Source organism: Lynx canadensis, chromosome B1, assembly GCF_007474595.2.
Source record: "Lynx canadensis isolate LIC74 chromosome B1, mLynCan4.pri.v2, whole genome shotgun sequence".
Classification (NCBI taxonomy): Eukaryota; Metazoa; Chordata; class Mammalia; order Carnivora; family Felidae; genus Lynx; species Lynx canadensis.
The window spans coordinates 186,383,675-186,399,862 of record NC_044306.2 but is presented as its reverse complement, the minus strand read 5'-3'; positions in this window follow the sequence as shown (position 1 = coordinate 186,399,862).

The following is a 16,188-nucleotide window of genomic DNA, read 5'->3' as shown; positions in this document are numbered from 1 at the left end:
ATGGCTTCTCTCTAAGTGACAGGAAGATTCGAACAAAGAAACTTCTAGAACCTGAGTGACAATTCTTCATGGTGTGTGAATTGGTCACACCCATCTCTCCCAGGTTTGGGAAGTTCTGTCAGCTATTCCTGAGAGACTCGGCTGTTTGTACTGCCTGTGATTGCATTGTCTGTTGAAAAGAGGCTCTTTTCTTTGTGTCCAATATTAATGTTTTTTTTTTTAATTTTTAAAAAGATTTTATTTTAAGTAATCTCCACATCCAATGTGGGGCTTGAACTTACAACCTCAACATCAAGAGTTGCATGCCGTACCCACTGAGCCAGCCAGGCGCCCTGATATTATTTTGTTTTAATGCTTCATCACAACATAATCTTCTGAAAGACATTTGAAGCAACAATTAAAAATCCAAAGTTCAGTTATAGTTTTGTCACCAATGGAAATAACTTGCAAAGCTGAGAAAAGGATAAATAGATTCACTGTATGGCACTAAATAGTTCCATGCTTGGGCCTTCCCGCTTGTATTATCCCAGATGGTGACAACTGACTCTTTTGCCTGGCAGTTGGTAGGAAAGTGAGAATGGACGTTGATTGTAAATTGTAAGACACACTCCAATTCCAGAAATATGGAACATGAACACTTTTGCATTTACAATCACAAAATTAAGATGGTTGCCAATGCCTTTGTTTCCTTTGCAAGACTATACACCCCTTAGTTCTGCTATTTCTTCAGTTTCATCTCTGTGTTGCTAAAGTCCAGTATGGTGCTTGGTATGTATTACGTGCTCAGTAAAGACTGTAGAAATAAGTGGGTAAATGCAAACTAGAAGCTAGTCAGGTAACTAATGGCACATGTTCATCTATCAGTTATTTAGTTGGACTGACATGGGTTTGAAAGAGTGGTTCTTGATTTATTCTTCCTCGTTCCATGGATTGTGATGGAGATGTTTTATTTCTCAATTTGAAGAAGTTCTTCTCAAATTCAGGAGTAAAAAGCTCACATAAATGGATAGAATTTTCTCACTTAATGGGGCGCCTGGGCGGCTCAGTCGGTTAAGTGTCCGTCTTCGGCTCGGGTCATGATCTCACAGGTCGTGAGCTCAAGCCCTGTGTTGGGTTCTGTGGTGACAGTTCAGAGCCTGGAGGCTGCTTGGGATTCTGTCTCTCTCTCTGTCTCTTCACCTTCCCTACTCGTGCTCTGTCTCTCTCTTTCTCCCTCCCTCAAAAATAAATAGACATTTAAAAAATTTAAAAAAAAAGAACTTTTTCACTTAAACTGTTTATTAATCTTTGAAATGTGCTTCTATTTCTCTAATAGGGATCAGTTTACAAGCAAGTGAATAAACAAATAGCAAACAAATAGTAACAGGGCATTTTAGAAATATCTGATAGCTCTTATGTCCAGAGATTGATTTTTCAAGGAAAGGTGTGCTGAAGGCTGTGATTCTCTATTGCATATCCATACACGTGCGGAACACAGGCTAGTAAAGTCGTTATTGGCTGATCTGATAGAATTAAATAAACCAGTATTTCATGGTGCTATTCTCAGCTGCCCTGTCTTCCCAGAGGCTCTTTAAAGAGGGAGGCATGAAAAGCCTGAGAGTGCAGTGTTCTAGTTAGCCATTGCTATGGGACAAACTATCCCAAGCTTATTGGCTTAAACCAACAACCGTTTTGGGAGATCTCACAATTTAGGGCCTGAGACATTGAGGCAGGGGTCAGCAGAAGTATTCCGTGCGGCATCACCTGAAAGCACTCGGCAGTATCCAACTGAAGGCTAGGCTGGCCGGAAGAGCTCAAGTTGGCCTTAACTCACACGTCTGGTGGCTCGGCAAGTTGGACGAAACACAGAGTTCAGCTGGGACTGGCCACTGGCGTGCCTACGTGTGGCTTTTCTGTCATGGTGGCCTCAGGGTAATTTGTGTTCTTACTTGGCAGCCCAGGACTGCATGATCGTTTATGAGCCAATCTCAGAATCGTGTCGTGGCGCCTCCGTCACGTTCTATTGGTCCAAGCCTGCCCGGACTTGAAAGGAAGGGACACGCATCAAAGGAATGAGCATCAAAGGATTGGCAGGTTTGTTTCAAAACAGCATGGAGGTGGGGAGAATCCAACAGGAAGCCAGATGTATAGGGGGGGAAGACTATGTGTCCCTCAAACCCGCAGGGCGTGATGAGGCTGCAAAGCGGAAAGATGAAAACGAGGTCAATCTGATAATGCGGTCACTGGAAACCACTATTTCCTCTTCTAAACAACTCGGTCTTTTCCTGTTCTACAGATCCCTTCTCCAAACCCTGACCAGCGATCCCTGTGTTCCTGGTCTTTCCTCGGGTACAGGCGGCTGCTGCTTCTGCTGCTGCTTCTTCTTCTTCTTCTTCTTCTTCTTCTTCTTCTTTTAAGCTTCTTTATTTATTTTTGAGAGAGATAGTGAGCAAGCAGAGGAGGGGCAGAGAGAGAGAGGAAAGAATCCCAGGCAGGCTCTGCACTATCAGCACAGAGCCCGACTCGGGGCTTGATCTCACAAACCGTGATATCGTGCCCTGAGCCTAAATCAAGAGTCGGCTGCTTAACTGATTGAGCCACCCAGGCACCCAGGGTAGAGGCTTCTGCTCAGTTTCCTGGTCCACCCGTTGCTTAAACTCTGGGGGCTTTGGGACAGTGGGGGGCATGGACAGACTCAGGGCTTCCCTGGCTTCATTAAACTGCCGACAGTTCCTCCATTTTCATCAGGGGGTCTCAGCTCTGTCTTCTGGATCCTGTCTTCCTTTGTTATTTCCTCCCCCATCTTCGGTCTCTTTCTTCTTCCGATTACTTTCCCGTTCCTAGATTTCTAGTTCCCCCAGGGTTCTCTTGAGGCTTTCCCGAAACCCAAGTTTTTCACCCCAAATTTCCCCAGCAGCAACTCTCAGGATAGCTGCTTGCTGAACTGTCAGGAAATCTGCAAGCTCGTTAGCTTCCCATGGATAGCCTCAACTTGGCTATGGTGCTGCCGCCATAAACCAGCCCTCTCTGCCCCAGAACAGGTTGTTAAACACTTACCAGCACACCATTGCCCACCTCTTTATGATTTCATTCTCTCTCCCTTTGCCTCCCCCCAGCTCTGTCTGAATTTAACTCGGCAATCACCATTCCCACTTGCCATGGGGTCGCAGAACATGAGTACTTGAAAACGTTAAAAAAAAAAGGGGGGGTTATAAAAGGGTTAAGGGCAAGTGGTTTCGCTTCTCTAAGCCCTCATCTCCTATCTGTAAAGTGGTGACAACCCCATCTTTCTTGTAGGCGGTGGTGGCGTGAGACCTGGCCGTGCAGATCAGTACTCAGCAAATAACTCTGTGCTTATTGGCTCACAGCCCCCTGCCGTTCCCCGCCCCGCCCAGCCGTGGGTTATTCATTTATTCACGGATACTTTTTGGAGTTGTGTGAAAAGCTGGCACTAGTGATTCATCAGTGACGTGTGTTCCTAGTTGAGAAAAATCATTTTAATGGTGGAAAAAGCTCACAGCCATCCATCCACACCCGTTTATACCGTGGCGAACTGTGAAAACTGGTTCTCTTTCTGCAATGCTAGACCCTGGGCAGTTTGTAGGCATTCTGAATACGAATTCTTGGATTGTTACCCATGCTGGTATTCTTTGACTTGGACAAAGCTATTATTCTGCTGGGAGTACCTACATAGCATGCGTCTACATTTGACCTTGTCCTAATTTTGCAGGACCAACTTCCCAATGTGTTGAGGTCATTGTGCATTGAGATCTGATAGGAGTCAGTTGGGCAGAATATGTTAATAGCCCTTCTCCCCTCTACCCCAGACTCTGAAACACACGCATCCTATTCTATGCATCATCTGATGTTTACAACGGCTTTCGCATAATGGAATTCCTATCTGATTCTTCCTAAAAGACTAGTTTTACTTGGGAAAAGAAATATTTTCTTATGCTAGTGTTACTATATTGATGAGATTAATCACCCCCTACTTTTAAAAATGCATATTTTAGGGGTGCCTGGGTGGCTCAGTCGGTTAAGCATCCAACTTAGGCTCAGGTCACGATCTCCCGGTTCGTGGGTTCGAGCCCCGCGTCGGGCTCTGTGCTGACAGCTCGGAGCCTGGACGCTGCTTTGGATTCTGTGTCTCCCTCTCTCTCTGCCCCTCCCCTGCTCGTGCTCTGTTTCTTTCTTTCTCTCAAAAATAAGTAAACATTAAAAAAAGTTTTCGGGGCACCTGGGTGGCTTGGTCGGTTATGCGTCCGACTTCAGCCCAGGTCACGATCTCATGGTCCGTGAGTTCAAGCCCCGCGTCGAGCTCTGTGCTGACAGCTCAGAGCCTGGAGCCTGTTTCAGATTCTGTGTCTCCCTCTCTCTCTGCCCCTCCCCTGTTCATGCTCTGTCTCTCTCTGTCTCAAAAAATAAATAAACGTTAAAAAAAAATTAAAAAAAAAGAGTTTAATGCGTATTTTAATAGCTAACAAGGATGTCAAGAAACGTATAAAATCAAAATAAAAGGAAAAAATAGAGGTTATTAGTCAGACTTTTGGAAATGCCAAGGTCCTTTTTTTGCTGGTCCATGGATCCTATGGTCAATTTCATTTTAAAGTCAGGTTAATGAAGCATAATTTACAAGGGGTAAAATTGACCCATTTTAGTGTCCAGTTCTACGACTTTTGACACATGTGTACGGGTATAGAACATTTCCATTCCTCCCCCAAATTCCCTAAGGCCCCTGGTAGCTGGCCCCCTTCTCCCATCTCAAGCACAGGTAATCACTGATCTGTTTTCAGTTCCCACAGTTTTACCTTTTCCAGAAAGTTATGTTAATGGAATCATACAGTATGTCGCCTTTTAACTCTGGCTTCTTTTACCCAGCTAATGCATTTGAGATGCACCACGGTGCATTTGCACCGGTGGTTTGTTCTTCGTTATTGCTGAACAGTATTCCACTGTGTGCACATACCACAGCGTGTTTATCCATTCACCAAGTTGAAGGACATGTGGGTCGTTTCCAGGTTTGGGTGATTATGAATCAAGCCACTATACATATCTTCATATAGACTTTTATATGAACATAGGTCTTTATGTCCCTTGGGTAAACCCATGGACCATTTCCTTGGCTTCCCACAACTCCTATGGTTCCCCTATATCTGTTGCCTTAATCCGTGCCTGGAGAGTTGAGTACTGTTTCCACTTCAAGCGGAGACGAGTGGGTTCCAAAGTCAGGGAGAAGTTTTAGTATTTAGGTCTCCAGACCACTGACATACCCTCGATGGAGACAGGAAAATAAATAATAAGCAGAGAAATAGATGGAGGAAGGAGAAATGAGGACGAATAAGGCGAGTGAGCATGAGACAAGTCTCCTATGTCAGGTGCTGTAATTAAGGGCTTCTTCTTAATTAGCAGCCCAGCTGCCTATAAAATTGAATTGTGCTTCTCTGCTTATAAACTGGAATCGTGACTCACTGAATTATGATGTGCTTAAATCCACTCTTGCCATTTGTGCGTATGAGCTAATGCATTGCAGCTGATATCTGGACCAAAGTGAAATGATTAGGAGGTCTCTGGCCATCAGAGATTTTTATTAATAATCCTATTTGAAGAACAATAATAGCTAACACTTACTGAGCACTTGCGTGTAGCAGAAGCTGTCCTCGGGACTTCACATAGACGAATTCCCTTAATCATTACAACCTTAAGGGCCAGAAATAACTTTCCCTCCTTTACAGATTTTGCAGAATCCGAGGCCCAGAGAGGTTAAGGACAGGTAGGAACTGGACAAGCCGCTTACAAACACGGGCCATCTGGCTCGAGAGCCCAGTTGCTTAGCCACTGGGCTATCCTGTCCCTATCTGCCTGCCATTATGAGCCAGGCACTTGGCTCTCTTTGGTCTTCATCCTGGCCCAGCAAGGTGACTTCTCATGATCCCTATTTTTCAGATGAGAGAATTGAGACTCAGAGAAATTAAATAACTAGGGCAAGGTCTCCTGACTGGCGGGTCATGGAGCAGGGAACATAATCCAAGCCGATCTTCGTGCTCTCTACCACCCTTCCCTGCCTCTAATAAAATTACCTGGTTTACCTTGGACTTGACCTAAGTTGAGAGGCTGTCGAAGACATGAAATGAAGATGAATTTGTCTGATTCTCTGTTAACCTGCTGTCTAGGCTCAGCACGTGCTGCCTGCATGTTTCCTGCTAGGACCTTGTTCCGCTCAGCCTCCTGGCCCCGGGGAGCATCTCTATGGGGAGCAGGCAGCCTATTGTAAAAATATTCTGATTTTTACCTGGCCCTTTCTCGAACAATAAACTCCCCTAGGGAGGTTGGGGAGAAAAAAAACCCCAAAAATAAATACTTGTTAAGGATATATTTATAATATAAGTCCTGCTGCATTCGACTCAAATTTCTTTAATAGGCCGCTTATTCTGAGCACCGTGCTTGCTCTAATTAGTTTTTTCATCATGTGATGCTGGTCTCTGGAGAAAGAGAGAGCTTGAAAGTTTGAGCAGCAGCTACGGGTAGAAAACCACCAAATAAGCCCATCATTCCCTTGGCTGAGCTTCTGAGGGGGGGAGGGTGATGGCCAGCCTGGTCCTTATCAATCACACGTTCCACAGAAATGCTCTGACGTGGGGGAAGCTTGATTTTTGTTATTTATTTTATCATTATTGGGCATCTTCTTTGTGCTAAGCTCTGTGTTCAGCACTTTTGGATGCTTGCTATCTCCGGTTCCCACAACAGACTTTATGTATACATCTGTCTCTCTTCTGAATTATGGGCTCCTGAGTGTAGGAAAATATGTCCTCAAGGATGAATTGGTTCTGGTTTTCTATCATCCAGGAGCCCCTAGTTTAGCAGGAGAAACTGACACACACACACACACACACACACACACACACACACGATCTGAAAATATGGCACACTGTGATAGTGCAATATTATTATAACAATAATAAACATTTAAGGAAAGGGTATCATGGTCCCGGCACTATGCTAAATCCTGCACATGTTTATATGCTTCTTTAATCCTTAGTAAAAACGGCACTGTATCAGTCAGCTATTGCCATAATAATGCTGTGTAACGACCATAAAACCTCAGCGGCACGCAACAACGTTTCTTTTTGCTCACAAGTCTGTGTATCAGCTGGGAGCTTCCGCTTCTGGGGCAGCCGGCTGTTGGCTGAGACACCTTGGCTGGGTTCTCTCCTGCCTCTGGGCAGCCAGGGACCGGCCCGTTTGGGAAGGTCTCAGATGAAATGTTTTGCCTCTGTTTTACTCAGTCTCTGCTCCTCCAGTATTCTCATGACAGTGTTGGGATTCCAAGGAGCGTAGAAACCTCTGGAGGCCGAGACTTGAAGCTGGCAGATGGTCGATTCTGCTACATTTGCACTTGGCCAAAGCAACTCTACAAGGGTACATTGCCCAGATTCAGGGAGTGGGCAATAGGTTCCACCTCTTGATGAGAGGCACGGCACAGTTACATGTAAAGAGTGTGGCTACCAGAGGGGTGAAGAATTGTAGCCAGCTTTGCAAACTACCCAGGGACTATTATCCCCCTTTTACAGATGAGGGGACTGAGCCATTTAGAAGTACCTGAGCTCACACAGAAAATTGTAACCTGCTCACTAACACACACCTTTTTGCCTTCCTCTTTCAAAGAAGCCACCTACACCCTAGCCCTTGTTTCTGCTTGTGTCAGAAATCAAACCAAGTCGCCTTGATGGGTACGATATTGACAGATGCAGGGAGGCTGGTGCAGGGGTGTAAGCACAGGGTCTTGCTTGAATAAGGTCTTGAAGCTGCTCTAAGCTGGTCTATTCTGTGCGTATACAAGTGCTCCCCAGAACATAGGATTGATTCTGTAACAGTGGCACACGTGTTAGCAAACACGACGGGCACCCCTTACCTAGTTACTCATTATGCATGTTTATATTTTCTCTTTCCTTTTTAAAACATTAACTTCACTAGTTAAAAAAGAAATTCAGGTGGACTGTAGAAAAATTGGGTGTGCAAAAGTTAAGTAAAAAGAGAAAAAACACATACTCCTCCCACAGAGGCCATTTCTATGAAGTTTTCTTCTGTATTTTCTTTTGGTTTTTTCTGGTAGGCATATTTTAGTATATTTCATAGACGTTACATATTCAATTCTGTCTTCTCATTTTTCACTTACTATCAGAGCAAAAGCATTTTCCACTACTAACAAACCTTTAGAAATAGGACTTCTCATGACTGTTTTATATTATGTGAATATCACATAGTTTTACTTATTTCCCCTACTTCTGGACACTGAGTCTAAGTTTTCTTTGTGCAAACATGGCTGCATTTACATCTTTGTTCAATCACAGATTATATATTAATCTCAGATCATTCCTTTTCAGATTGATTCCTAGATAGAACTAGTAGGTTACAGGATTCACAAGTTTCTGGCCACCAACATCTTAACTTTAACATTTAGGTTTTGCTCAGCATAGATATCCATCTCAGTACCTGAAGAGGAACGTCTTTCATATAATCAAAATAGATTTATTGAGCACCTATTATGTTCAGGCATGATTCTAGGTACTGAAGACACAGCAATGAACTAAACAGACAAATCCCTGACCTGGGTAACTACAAGATGAAGCTTGAACAGCTGCTAATGTTCACAGAGTAAGGAAGCACCCCCAAAAGGTTGAATGCATGCCTCAAGGACACAGAGCCCGCCCAAAAGGGTTCCCGCCAGCAAAATCTAGGACATTTAAGTGCCAAATAATTAGAGACAATAGTGAATTATAAATCATTAAAAAATAGAAATAGATGAATCCGTTTTAACAATGGGCAGATAAGGGAGAAGGGAGGGCTCTTGCTTCTAGTAAAAGGCCAAGTCCCCCTGGTAAGTGTGCATGGAGCGCTAACGTTAGAGATCACCTCTTACCAGCACCACAACGAAGGTAGGCTCAGGCAAGGATCGCCAATGGTTCTAAACCTAGGAGGTAATTTTCATAAGCAACAGGAGATTTGTATGGGCTTAAGTGTCTCTCTAGAGATTGGTCATCAGTGATTATTATAGTGCCGAAGTCAGACATCACCTTGACCAGATGATTAAAACTGACATCACCCAGGAGGGGCAGGTGCATGCTGTATAGCTCCAGATGTCCTTTATTGAGAAGGATACACATCGCCCATGGCAGATTCTGGCAGGGAATGTAGATCCTGAAGCTAACTATGAGGACACAGCACATGAACTCCAAATGAGGAAACTTCTATTGAGAGAGAGACAGAGACAGAGAAGCCCCCTAGTCTTCAAAAGTGCCGATGTCATAAAATACAAAGGAAGGCTGGGAGGGAGAAATGCTATAAAGTACAGAATTGGGTCAATTGACATTTTGGGCCGATTGACATTATTGGGTCAATTGTCAATTGGAATATAGCAAGTAGATTAAAGTGTTTTAGCAGAGTTAAATGTACTAAAGTTGATACCTGTACTGTGGTTATTTAGGAGAATATCCCAGTTCTTGGAAAATATACACGGAAGTAACTAGAAATGATAACATGGTTATATAAGAGGGAAGGAGTATGTTATAAGGGTGAATCTGGGAAAAGGCTGTTCTTTGTACTATCTTTATGTTGACCACTTTTCCGTGTTTGAAATTATCTCCAAATAAAAAGTTACGCAAAAAACCTCTGACCTCATTGAGCTGGCATGCATTAGGATTACAAAAGGAGTGGACAATAACTGAACCCCCATACTGCAATGGAAGCTGCTTGAACGTTTTTCTAAACACGTACTTAAGCATAATCACTTCTAGTATCACCTTCTAGTACCCTCTCTAGGCTAGGATGGGGATCCTCAACCAAAGGAGTGGAGGTTCTTCGTCGGCACCTCACTTCTTCGTGTGTCTGTCCACCTCTCTTCCCTCCACTGTTCTACGTGGTAGTATTTCTCAATTTCAGGGCTTTGACCATCAGGCCCCAGCCAGGACGGTGGGAACCTTCTGAGTATTTACAACAGGGAGGGGCACCCGGCTGGCTCAGTCGGTTAAGCATCTGGCTCTTGATATCAGCTCAGGTCATGATCTCATGGTTAGGGAGTTCAAGCCTTGTGTCAGGCTCCTCGCTGACAGTGCAGAGCTGCTAGGGATTCTCTCTCTCTCTCTCTCTCTCTCTCTCTCTGCTCCTCCCCTGCTCGCTCGCTCTCTCAAAATAAATAAACAAACTTTGTTTTAAACAGGGAGCTTAATGCTGGCATCGTTTGGTCGGGTGACGGAAAAGTTGAGAAGACAAAGGGGAGAGTGAAGTGGCCCAGAGATTTGCAGAGGCAGAAAGCCACTGCCACCCCTTTGGAAGGACAGAGGGAGACGGCAGTGCTGCTGGAGCCCAGGGGCTGGGCGGGTTTCACCCGGCAGGTGCAAGGACCACCGCAAGTCTGTCTGTCTGCGCCAGGCGTTGCTGCTGCTGCTGGAGGAGGAGGGGCGGTTCAGAGGCAGAGGGAAGTCCCTGCTTCTCCCTTCCTTGGGTTCCGGTCTCTCACTACTGCCTCCTAGTGGCTGCACCCAATGCGAGCCAGCTAACAGGGCAACCTGGGAAAAGCAGCTGGTCAGGGTGAACCCATCTCTCACCCTCTTTTTTTTCTTTTTTTTTAAGAGTTCTTTTTTTTTTTTTAAGTTTATTTTTGAGACAGAGGGAGAGAAAGACAGAGAGCAGGGGAGGGGCAGATCATGACCTGAGCCCAGATCAAGAGTCAGACACTTTAACCCACCGAACCCCCCTCCCCACCCCGGGGCGCCCCTATCTCTCACCCTCTTAACACACATACTTTGCAGGATACAGAGCAGAGGAGAGGAAAGGTGGAGAAATGGATCTTAGGACACCCACTCCCCTCTCTTTATTGTGATTTGCAGATAGTCCCTGGCTTTGCATACACAATGTTCAAAATCCCCTTAACATGTTATCTTTAGGGAGGCGTGGCTTCTCGCATATCTTGTAAGGTACATGTTTGGTCTAATTTCTCGGGTCCTGACTCTGTCTCCCTACACTAAGTCCTCCCCCTGTTGGCTGCTATCCCTGGAGGCTGACCTCCACCAGCTGTGGCTTCTGTGGTGGGGCAGAGCTGTCTCAGAAGTCTTGTCTAGTGTTCACCTTAGAGTTTCTACCGTGGCTGCGTCTTTGGGCGGGTTAATCATGCACCTCTCACTCTCTGTCTCTCTGGTCCAGTTATAATTTCCCAAATGCCATCTGTAACTATGTGAGCGGTGTTTTAACCCCCTTCGGTGGAAAGAGTCTCTTCATCTGGGACCTGGTCTGAACGCGGAGTTCCCCATCATGCACGTCCTGTGTCCCATGATTGAACACAACCCCGCTGTCACCACTCTGCCACAGTCACGTCATGCCCAGTGGTTTTTTTAGCCTGTACTCTTTTGTGGTCTTGTATCCAGGAGTGGAAATGATGGGAGCTGGGCTCCCATTTTCCCTGGAAAAGGCATTCATTCTTTCCACATCCACACTACAGACGACCGGAATACTTGAAACAGGGACATATTGGAAGGAGCACGGTGGGAGGACAGGTAAACACTCTATCTCACGGTGACTAAATGTCAGCTATCTAGAAGCCCCCAGTTCTCCCAGCCCGCGGTCATGATGCCCTTTAAGATTTCAAGAAGGTTCACTCAAATTTTCCCATCTCACTTTTGTCCCAGATCAACATCCTTCCCAAAATCTTTTACACTTTTCTCTGTGGCTTTAATTTCCTCCTGGCCGCCTCTGGTTTCAGTTTCTTGCTTTCTTTTTTTTTTTTTTTCAACGTTTTTTTTATTTATTTTTGGGACAGAGAGAGACAGAGCATGAACGGGGGAGGGGCAGAGAGAGAGGGAGACACAGAATCGGAAACAGGCTCCAGGCTCCGAGCCATCAGCCCAGAGCCCGACGCGGGGCTCGAACTCACGGACCGCGAGATCGTGACCTGGCTGAAGTCGGACGCTTAACCGACTGCGCCACCCAGGCGCCCCAGTTTCTTGCTTTCATATAATTCCCCACCTCCATTCTACATCCTTTGGTAGAGGGGGGCATGCTCTTCCTTTTCCACATCGCCTGATTGATTTCGTTCTTAACATCGCACCGGTCTTTGACCTGGGAGCCCATTGTGTTCCAAATGCATAGCCACGAAGTGGCTTCCCAATCTTCATTGGATTGTGACCAGAGTGAGAGATAAGCAGGTATCGATTAAGGTTGATCTGTTTCAGGCTTCCCTGCTACCACAGCTAGTACTGTTTACTCAAATACACACACTCCCCTCGAAGTCCTTCTTGACACAAGGCATAGGAAGCTTCTGGCGATATTTTGATTGTATGGGGGTTGCTTTTAACTCAGTACGGCACAGGCACACACATGCATACACACCCCAACTTAAAATTAAACATTAAAATCCTTATTCTCCATGGCCGTTGGCCATGAGCGTCTTACTGGCTGGTCTTCTGTATAAAACCATGATCTAGGGGCACCTGGGTGGCTCAGTCGGTTGGGCGTCCGACTTCGGCCCAGGTCATGATCTCACGGTTCGGGGGTTCGAGCCCCGCGTCGGGTTCTGTGCTGACAGCTCGGAGCCTGGAGCTGTGTCTCCCTCTTCGGATTCTGTGTCTCCCTCTCTCTCCGCCCCTCCCCAGCTCGTGCTCACACTCTATCTCTGTCAAAAATAAATAAACTTTAAAAAATAAAAAAATAAAATCATGATCTATCCCCATATTCTACCTTCTTTCCTTTTTGTCATCTCTCCTTACGTCCTCCATTTTAGCAGACAGCCCCCAAACTAGCCACTGACCGCCAACGTGTGCACAGGACGGGGCGGGAGTGGGGTGGGAGGGGAGAACGCCACGGGAGGGTTAGACGATAGGTGTCCCTTGTGAAGAGGACACCAAACATCCACCTCATAGCCTCTGATTCTGTGCTTTGTTCTTTTAGACCTTGAAAGCTTTTTGGTCTTCAATAATTCTCTATTAAAATGCAAATACCTACTGGGAGTTGTTAAGCCTTATTAGTTAATAGTTGACTGTTGCAGGAGCATAGGATCCTGCTTTAATGGGGTCAGATCGGCAGCGGGATGGGGTGCTAACGTGGACACACAGATTCAGGAAGGAGACAGAGTATTTATTGGGGGGGGGGCGGCTATTTGGCTCTTTCTTATATTTTGACCAGAGGGAACTCTGCTCCCCATTATCCAGGACCCTCTCTTTGCCTTCGGAAGACAAGTAGTTTGAAAATGGTTGCTTTGTTTCTCCTCGACCTGAGCACAAATTGAATTAAGGAGAGATGCTGGAGTGTCTCTGCTTCCCCATGCCTAAATTAGAACGGGTAAAAGTAATCCAAGGAAATTACCACAATGAATCCCCCTCCAGTCTAATTTTAGCTCCATTTCGTAGCACCCGTCCTGTGGGCCACAGGTGGCCCCCGTGGCTCAGCGGACCGCAGCAAAGCCCAGACACGGCCAGGATGATGAGTGTGCTTCCCCTGCGGTGGGAGCGAAGCTGAATTCCTATGAGGTGGACTTGCCCAGGTGAGCCCATTAGGGAGCACCAAAAGAGAGTGCAAGTGCACACTGCCAGTGGGTCCCAAGCCCTGGGCAAACCGCAGAAACCCAGCGGGACCTCTAGAGGGAATGCAGGCATCCGTCCACCAGCGGAGTCCCCGGGCAGCATCTTCCTCGTCACCTGTGCTCTCCACCGCGCCCGCCACCCCGGGGAGCGCCTGCAGCAGGAGCCAAGTCTCCTTCGTGTCCAAGTGTAGGCGCAAAATGGCGTTGAGCGCCACGAACAGGTGACATCGCGGGACCATTCCGAAGCAGAAGCGGAAGATAACGTGAGGTCCTTGCCACCTTCCCGCCCCTTTCCTCCAGAATTCCGTTTTCCCTTTCAGATTGGCTATTCAAAATAAGTTACAACCAGCAAGGCATCAGCACCCGCCAAGGTGCAAACAGCCTTGCTCGGAAGCAGGGTCCCCGGAGCCACCTGTTGTGCCCCATTAACTCTTTCGTTCCCGGGGGTCGGGTTCCACGGGGGCCGAGGCATGCCCAGTTGGCTCAGAATAGCATTATCCACCAGTGTGGAAGCATTCCAATATTGTAACAACCTCTGGCTGTCCTGGCGTGCCCTGCCCCGCTCCAAGCACCCTGCTCTAAGCTCGGAAGATGTGCTGAAAGTGAGCCTAAGAGACTTCAGCTGTCAGCGGGCCTATGCCCTTGGGGGTGGGTGGGCCAGGGAGCTCAGTCCTAGAGCAGAGCTGGGGGTTTCACACAAGAGGCTCAGGACCTTGTGGCTCAAGAAGGCAATGTCTGGCAGGTCAGGCCACAGCCTCTCCTCGCTGCGGGAGGCATGGGCACCGGTTTCGGTACCCTGGGAACTCCCTGCAGCCTGTAGCAGTCCTGGAGAGAGGCCTCCTCTGCCATCGAGGTAGTCGCTCTCTGTGCTTTCTAGCTTTTCCTTAGCTTATTTCCACCATTGAAGGGAAACTTCCTTCCCCCTTCTCCACAACCCCTAGCCCCCTTTTCAAGGAAAAAAAAAAAAAATCTCTAGGCAAGCCCACCTCTGCTGCTTGCTGGAGAAAGGAGAGGAACTGCTTCTGTTGTGTGCACATTAGATCTGGCTCACTTTTCCTACCTCCGTCCTCCTTCGTGCCTCAGACCTGTCCGTCTGGTACAGGCGTAGGGAACTCTGATTCATAGGGGTCTTTACATGTAATCGTGGGCCGGCTCGGTGGGGGTGGGGAGACAGAAGGAGGAGAGCCGGGAAGTGAGCTATTTTCAGTTTGTCAAAAATCCAAATGGAAATTATAGATGAACGCAATACTCTTGTGTGCAACTAGGGAAATCCGACTTGAGCCGGCTTAGGGGGAGAAAAATGGAATTATTGGCTCATGAAATCAATCCACAGGAAGAACTCGGGTATGCTGAGCCTTGGGGACAGCTGGAACAGGGGCCTCAAATGTCACCAGGACATTCTCTCATTCTCTAGCTCTATTACCTGTGTTGTCCTCTGAGTGTGGGCTTCATTCTCGAGACCAGTGGTTCTCTGCCAGGGATAGAGGGGGATTTTACCCCGCAGGGGGCGCTTGGAGATATCTGGGGGGAGGGTGGCATGCAGTGGGTGGAGGTCGCAGATGCTGCTAAACATACTACGATGCACGGAACAGCCCCCAAAACAAAAAGTTATCCGACCCCAAATGTCCATAATAGTTGAGAAACCTGCTCCAAGATCCCAGGGGGACTGAGACTTGCTCATTCTGATCCAAATGTCAAAAATCAATGTAAAAAAAAAAAGAGAAACCTTATGATTTCACCTTTACGTGGAATCTAAAAAACAAAACAAATGAACAAACCAAACAAAACGTGAACAGACTCACAGGTACAGAAAACAAGCTGTTGGCTACCAGAGTGGGGACCGGGTAGGGGGGTGGGCAAAATAGGCGAGGGGGATTAAGAAGTGCAAACTTCCAGTTACAAAATAAGTAAGTCATGGGGATGTCATGTGCGGCATTGGGAATATAGTCAATAATACTGTAATAGCTTTGTATAGTAGCAGGTAGTAACTAGACTTGTCGTGGGTATGATTTTGTAATGGATGAAAATATCAAATCACTATGATGTGTAACTAAAACTAATAGGCTATTTTATGTCAACTATATTTAAATAATAATTAATAATAATGATAATAATAATAAATCCCAGGGAAGTTCTCTGACGGACTCAGCTTGGTCTGGGGGTTCACCCTTAGACTAGTCCAGAAGTCCAGAAAGGTAAGAGTTTAGATCATGAATACCCTATTTATTTATGTTTTATTTTTATTTATTTTTTTAATGTTTATTTATTTCGAGAGAGAGAGAGTGTGTGTGTGAGCGGGGGAGGTGCAGAGAGAGACACACAGAATCTGAAGCAGGCTCCAGGCTCCGAGCCGTCAGCACAGAGCCCAAAGCGGGGCTCGAACTCATAGACCGGAAGATCATGACCTGAGCCGAAGTCGGACGCTCAACCGACTGAGCCACCCAGGTGCCCCATGAATACCCTTTTTAGAACCTCAACGTTGACATTGGGAAGAAGCATTCTCGGAAGAAAAAATGTGAAAAGCAGGTGAAGAAAATATAATGCAAAGTTAAACAAATGTTACTATTGAGTAAGTTCAGTTTATTTGAGAGACAGCATCTTTTAAAACGAGATAGGAGGGGCGCCTGGGTGGCGCAGTCGGT